We start from the raw sequence: 8254 nt of genomic DNA, 5'->3' as shown, positions 1-8254 counted from the left end.
TTGTATCACCTTTAATTTTTTTCATCGGTGTTTTATAGTTTTCAGAGTAAATGTAAAAATCAGTTATGAATTTCTTTTTTGAGTGATGTTGGAATGAGGAATACTGAACCTTACTTCACCTTATAAACAATTCGAAACTGGCCAAATATATGAAACACCTGATTTTAAACTTTAGGTATCAAAGAGCACATGATTTTTGATGACACAGAGAAGGAAAACAAAGAAGATGTACCCTACAAATACTCCAATTTTCTGCCTAGAGGCAATTTCCCCACCACAAATATGGGGGCGGGGAGACAAAAAGAACACAGTAGCCTCGATGAACTGAAGAGATGAGTATCACAGTTCAGAAAGACTGAGATATTTGGAAACTGTAGAACAGTTTCATAAAGAAGTGAGGTATACATTTAAAAAGCTCGAGAAATGTACATAATAGTTCCCCTTGTGTCTTTTCAGAGTATTAGGCTGGATATAATTATACTAAACTCCACAAAGCCAGGCAAAGAACAACTGAGAATTATAAGCTGAACAATTCCAAGAATTTAAACAAGGAGAAATTGAACTCTGACATCTGAATGAAGAGCCCTTGGAGATAAGCTAGGTGTTCAGTGAAGACCCCAGAAGTATGATTTGTTGAAAGTAGAGCTGATTTAGCCCTGGAATCTAAAGTGGGGTCTGAAGTGAATTTTTAAATCCTTAAAAAAATAAAATACCATTCACAGTAGCTTCAGAAATATAAAATATGTCAAGAAATTTTTAACAAATTATATATGTCTTATACACTGGAAACTACAAAGTCTTGTTGAAATTTAAATATCTAAATAAATGAAATATACTATGTTCAAGTATTAGAACATTCAATAATATTAAGATGAGAATCTTCCCAAATTGATGTACAGATTCTATGCTATCCCAATTTTATCACCAGGGTTTGTTTTTTTTTTTAATTAAAAAACTGTTTGTAAATTTATATGAAAATGGAGAGAAGAGAGAACTTCCTTTCTTTTTTTTTTTTAAGTAGCTACCGTGCCCAACATGGGACTTGAACTCACAATCCAGAGATCAAGGGACATATACTCTGTTGACTGAGCCAGTCACCGTGGGCACCCTGAAAGAAACTTCAATAGTCAAAACTATTCCAAAACTGTGGAGCTACAATATTCAAGACATTGTGGCATTGGTATAAGATTAGACATATAGATCAATGGAATAGTATAGTAACTTCAAAAATAGATCTAAATTTTTGTGATCACTTATTTTCAACAAAAGTGCCAAAGCAATTCATGGAGAAGGATAGTCTTCTCAATAAGGGACAATCTTCTTAGTAAATTATTTGAACTGTTGGATACTAAAATGATAATCCTTATCTCATACTATCTACAAAAATTAACTCATACTGAATCAGAGATGTAATTGTAGAAACTAAATCTATAACACTTTTGGAAGAAATGAGAAGGAAATCTTTACAGCACTGAGATAGGCAAAGATTTCTAAATTGGGGCACAAAAAACACAAACTATAAAAGAAAGTGATAAATTGGGCTTCATCAAATTAAAATTCTACTAATTTTTACAATACATTGTTGAGGTAGTTAAAGGGAAAGCCACAGCCTTGAGGATCTTATTACATATATAGAGAGAGTGATATAGCTATATAGATTAAATATATTCACATTTATATGAATGAATGAATCACATATATATGAATATATATATACACATATGTGTGTGCATATGTATATATATATATATATATGAAGTAGTTCCCCCTCAAAAGCATTCAAACAATTCAACAACAATTTATGATTGAAAGTTCTCAGCAAACCATGATTTTTTTCCTTAACCTGATGAAATGCAGTTATAAAAACCCATAGCTACTGTCATACTTACATACTTAATGGTAAAAAACTGAATGCTTTCTCCATAAGATTGGAAATATATACATATCAAAAGCCAGACAAAGAACAGACAAAATTTTATATAGGTATTTCACAAAAGATATGAATATTAGCAACAAGCCCATGAAAATATGTTCAACATAATCATCAGGAAAATTCAAATTAAAAGCACAACAGCATTCCACAGTACACCCATTTTATTATTTAAAAAAGACTAACTATAGCAAGCATTATCAAGGATGTGGAGCAATTAGAACTTTCCTATATTGTTGATGGGAATCTAAAATAGCACAAACACTTTGCAAAACTGTTTTTAAGTTTTTTAGTACTATACTTACATAATGATGTACTGTATGGTAACTAACATAATATAATGAAAAAATAAATATTAAAAAATACTATACATACCTTTACTATACACCACAGCAATTCTGCCAGTGATGTTGACTTTCAAATTGAAAATGCACATCTGCACACACTCATACAAAAAAGAGCAGTTTTATTAAACCTCAAAATGAGCACAACACATATGTTTATCATGTAAGAGCACTGATAAAGAAACCACTGATATACACAACAATGTGGATGAACCTTTAAAACTTAGGCTGAAAAAGGAAAGTAGACACAAAAGGATTATACCGTAGAATGAATTTATTTGTGAGAAAGATCTAATCCACGCTCAGGAAGCAGATCAGTTGTTGCCAGAGGTTGGAAGCGGGGGTATTTTCTTGGAAGAGACTCAAGAGAACTAGTCAGGATGGTGGAAATATTCTATATCCTCATTGTTGTGGTAGCTACATAGGTATATATTTTTGTCAAAGTTCACTGAAATGTATACTTCTAAATGGGTGCCTTTTATTATATGTAAATTATAATTCATGGACTATTTTCTTACACCACACATGAAAATAGATTCAAAATGGATGAAGGATCTCAATGTGAGAAAGGACTCCATCAAAATCCTTGAGGAGAACACAGGCAGCAACCTCTTTGACTTCAACGGCAGCAACTTCTTCCTAGGAACATCGCCAAAGGCAACAGAAGCAAGGGCAAAAATGAACTATTGGGACTTCATCAAGATCAAAAGCTTTTGCACAGCAAAGAAAACAGTTAACAAAACCAAAGACAACTGACAGAATGGGAGAAGATATTTTCAAACGACATGTCAGATAAAGGGCTAGTATCCAAAATCTATAAAGAACTTAGCAAACTCAATACCCAAAGAACAAATAATCCAATCAAGAAATGGGCAGAGGACGTGAACAAACATTTCTGCAAAGAAGACATCCAGATGGCCAACAGACACATGAAAAAGTGCTCCATATCACTCGGCATCAGGGAAATACAAATCAAAACCACAATGAGATATCACCTCACATCAGTCAGAATGGCTAAAATCAACAAGTCAGGAAATGACAGATGCTGGCGAGGATGCGGAGAAAGGGGAACCCTCCTCCACTGTTGGTGGGAATGCAAGCTGGTGCAACCTCTCTGGAAAACAGCATGGAGATTCCTCAAAATGTTGAAAATAGAACTGCCCTATGACCCAGCAATTGCACTATTGGGTATTTACCCTAAAGATACAAACGTAGTGATCCAAAGGGGCACGTGTACTCGAATGTTTATAGCAGCAATGTCCACAATAGCCAAACTATGGAAAGAACCTAGATGTCCATCAACAGATGAATGGATCAAGAAGATGTGGTATATATACACAATGGAATACTATGCAGCCATCAAAAGAAATAAAATTTTGCCATTTGCGATGATGTGGATGGAACTAGAGGGTATTATGCTTAGCAAAATAAGTCAATCGTAGAAAGACAACTATCATATAATCTCCCTGATATGAGGAAGTGGAGATGCAACATGGGGAGGTTAAGGGGGTAGGAGAAGAATAAATGAAACAAGATTGGATTGGGAGGGAGACAAACCATAAGTGACTCTTAATCTCACAAAACGGACTGAGGGTTGCTGGGAGGAGGGGGGTGGGGTTATGGACATTGGGAGGGTAAGTGCTTTAGTGAGTGCCGTGAAGTGTGTAAACCTGGCGATTCACAGACCTGTACCCCTGGGGATAAAAATATATGTTTATAAAAAATAAAAAATTATATTAAAAAATGCAAAAAAAATAAATAAAATAAAATAAAAAATAAAAATAAAATTTAAAAAAAAGGGTGGATCCCAAGATGTAGTCATAACTAACAAGAGAAAAGAACAGGTAAAAAAGTGGATAAATATTTTTTTTATTTTTTTAATAATTTTTTATTTTTTATAAACATATATTTTTATCCCCAGGGTAAAGGTCTGTGAATCACCAGGTTTACACACTTCACAGCACTCACCAAAGCACATACCCTCCCCAATGTCCATAATCCCACCCCCTTCTCCCAAACCCCCTCCCCCCAGCAACCCTCAGTTTGTTTTGTGAGATTAAGATTTTTTTAAGATTTTTTTAAATTTATTCATTTGAAAGAAAGAGAGAGCATGTGAGAGCCTGATCTGGGGGTAGGGTCAGAAAAAAAATAAAATAAAATAAAAAATTTAAAAATTAAAAAAATTGTAATTCAATAATTTAAATTTCATTTAAATTCAATAAATAAATTTAGTAAATTTAAATAAAAGGAAGTTTAATTCAATAATTAAAGTTGATTAAACAAATCAGTGTGTCATGTTTCCAAACTTACAAGGCATAAAGGTAGAGTATTTCTGCTATTAACTATAATACCTCCATACTAAAAATTGGACAGATTTATATACAAATAAAGTAGAATAAGATTCTCTATTTTGTCCTTGGTATATTTTCTCTTTCTCTGCCATTGTGCTAGAACTTTATTGTTGTGCTAGTACTGTCTTCTGATTTGCTTTGTCTATGTCTCAAGTTAGCCCAGTGGAGCAAAGCACAATTTCAACTACACAGATTTCACTAACTCATAGCTATTTCAGCTTGTAAACATCACCAAGAAAAATGAAATAGTTTGGGAACATCAGGAGGAGCAATTTCCTTCATTCTATTGAATGTCTTTCATTAGGACCATGAGATCAAAGAATTATAGCTTACATGGCAGAGTCCATCTTAAGCTTACTTTGAGAAAGACTTTAGTTATTTATTTTTATTTTTTTAAGATTTCATTTATTTATTTATTTATTTGACAGAGAGAAGCCCAGCTAGAGAGGGAACACAAGCAGGGGGAGAGAGAGAAGCAGGCTCAGGGGCCAGATCCCAGGATCCCAGGACCCTGGAATCAATATCTGAGTGAAGGCAGACACTTAATGACTGAGCCACCCAGGTGCCCCAAGACTTTAGTGATTTAAAAGAAAAGGTGGAGGTGCCAGGGTGACTCAGTCTTTAAGTGTCTGCCTTCGGCTCAGGTCATGATCCCAGGTTCCTGGGATCGAGGCCCACATTGGTCTCCCTGCTCAGTGGGAAGCCTGCTTCTCCCTGCTTCTCCCTCTCTCACTCCACCTGCTCATGTTTCCTTTCTCTCTTTATTTATTAATCCTTATTAATTAATTAATTAATTATGCTCTTTATTAATAAGTAAATAAAATCTTTTAAAAATTAAAGAAAAATTAGAACTCTGTCAATCATTTTCTTTTTGCTTCAGTGATATAAAAAGTTATTATATTATAATTTATGTAATCATGTCAATGGTTACTTCTCTTTAATCCCAGTGAATGTCACAGTGTTGCCAAGAATGTTTTTGCAATCAGTATATTATGAGATTCATGTGGCTGAGCATGAGCTCCCTCAATACATATATATTACATATATTATAAATATTTATAATAGCCACTTATACTATCTCTTCTGCTAGCCCTTAATATCATTATACTAAAGTTGGTAAATTCTTCATTTGATCTAGCCTGTATTTCTCTTATTGCTATTTATTTCTTTAACATTTTATTTATTTATTTGATAGAGAAAGAGAGAGTGGGAGCAGAAGCAGGGAGAGAGGTAGAAGTAAAGGGAGAAACAGACTCCCCACTAAACAGGGAGCCCGACACGGGGCTCTATCCCAGGATCCTAGGATCATGACCTGAGCCCAAGGCAGATTCTTACCCAATTGAGCCACCCAGACACCCCTCTTGTTGCTATTTTAAATAATTTTCTTATGTGTAGGACCTACTGCAGCTGGAGAACAGCTGGTCAACATCCACCAAGTAATAATGTCATGTTGAGAGACTCATGGTCAGGCCCTTTCTAATTATGCTTTCTCTAAACCAATAATCCTAATTCTTTTAATCTTTTTAATCATGCATCCAATTGCCTACAACTTTTTTAAGCCCCAACAACTAGGTGATTGTTCCAACCATGTTTTTAGATCACAGGCTTCGTATCTCCTTTAGCTTTGATTATAGCAAGTTTCTCCAGAGCATATAAATATATTTCCCATGTCTCATGATATAAGATAAAATTCTTCTGAAGTGCACAGAAGGATGCTCTGTCATGCACTCAGCTGTTTCTCTTTTTATTACCTAGAGTCTAACCAATTAATGAATTAAATGAAACACTGTCTACTATATGTTATCTATGGAAACATTCTTTAGTGAGAATGGATATAAACCAATTCCAATTCAAGCTTTCCCCTGAATAGCATTCCTAATATTAAATTACCAGGAGGCGGAATCATCTGTGAAGCATATTATTAAGGAATATAATTTCCTTTAAGAATTGCTTTGGTGAGTGCTGTGAAGTGTGTAAACCTGGTGATTCACAGACTTGTACCCCTGGGGATAAAAATATATGTTTATAAAAAATGAAAAATTAAAAGTAAAAAAAAAGAAATATTAAAAAAATAAATAATAAAATAACATTAACTCATTAAATACAAGTATTATCATTGGGACTGTCTTAAAGTGAAGAATTAAACAAGCAAAGAAAAAAAAAGAATATATTTAACACACTTCACAGAAAAAAAAAAGAATATATTTAACAAAAATAGTTTTTTCATTCACATCCTTAATGGAGATGAGCATCTTTTTTTTTTTTTTTAAGATTTTATTTGTTTATTTGACAGAGAGAAATCACAAGTAGATGGAGAGGCAGGCAGAGAGAGAGAGAGAGGGAAGCAGGCTCTCTGCTGAGCAGAGAGCCCGATGCGGGACCCCATCCCAGTACTCTGAGATCATGACCTGAGCCGAAGGCAGCGGCTTAACCCACTGAGCCACCCAGGCGCCCCAGAGATGAGCATCTTTAGAGACACACAAGATCTAATCGGTATTATTAGCTCTTTACCTGAAGTCAGTCACTGTTAAAATGAGTTGGTAAATACTAATTTGCAAAGATGATACTTGTACTGTATAGTCTGTGTTCTCCTATAAGAAAATTCTCCAGGTTCTCTTCAATCCAATAGATATCATACTCTCTCAAGCCTGGATAAAGTCAGCTGTGAGGTTGGGCAATGGGTTCTTTGGAAATCCTTCCCTCCTTTTTGAAAATTTTTGAAAATTTTTTTAACATTCTCAGTACTAACTAAATACATAAGCATTAATTTGAATTAAAAATATATTTTGCTTTCCACATGAATTTCACTCATTTGTTAGGTAACTCTGGTTCTAAAAACAGTAAGAGTTGATATTTTGATAACAATTAGAACAAAATGATTCTTAGTAATATAAATATATAATGAAGTTTTAAAACCTAATTAGAACCAGTAATTACATAACTCGTATAGTGTAGACAATGGGATCTTGACTAAGCATGAACAAGTAGGTATTGAAACAGCTCTACAGCTAGAAAACAGTGTTCAAAAATTTTCAGCTGAAGTGATTGCTTAAAATACTTAATGACTAGAGTGAGAATACTACATAAGTGAATGCTTTATAAGTGGTATAGGCTTCATAATTTTGTCATAATAACTTTAGGACAAAAGCAATGCTTTTATTATATGTACTACTAATAATTTAAATCAGTCTCTACATAACTAGGGTAATTTTTAGGACTTAAGACACCCCCTTGGCATTGTGGAGGCAAGTTATATAACTGAATAAACCTCTCTTTCAATAAAAGTCAGTGGTGTCAGTCTTTATAGTAGACATTAGTGTTAATCATCAATTACCACGACTTTCCATTTTTGGCAGGTAATATTTTCCTCTTAGTTTTATAACAGTATAGAATTATACCTGTTTGTAACTCAGGTGTGTGGAAGCCTTATGTATTATAAATGAAATGAATTAAAATGGAAGTTCTTCTAGCTATTGTCTACTAACATTCAGAGACCTTGTGAAATAAAAGGCCAGTATTGTTTCTTTTTTATTTGAAAAGTTTAAACAATAGAGAAAATTAAAGATATCACTAAAATAAACACTCACAAATTCTCAAGCCAGAATTTTCAGTGTTCATACTTTGTCCTT

Source organism: Mustela putorius, unplaced genomic scaffold, assembly GCF_011764305.1.
Source record: "Mustela putorius furo isolate JIRA1106 unplaced genomic scaffold, ASM1176430v1.1 tig00003834_pilon_pilon_pilon, whole genome shotgun sequence".
NCBI classification, from domain to species: domain Eukaryota; kingdom Metazoa; phylum Chordata; class Mammalia; order Carnivora; family Mustelidae; genus Mustela; species Mustela putorius.
Note: the sequence above shows the minus strand (reverse complement) of the source record.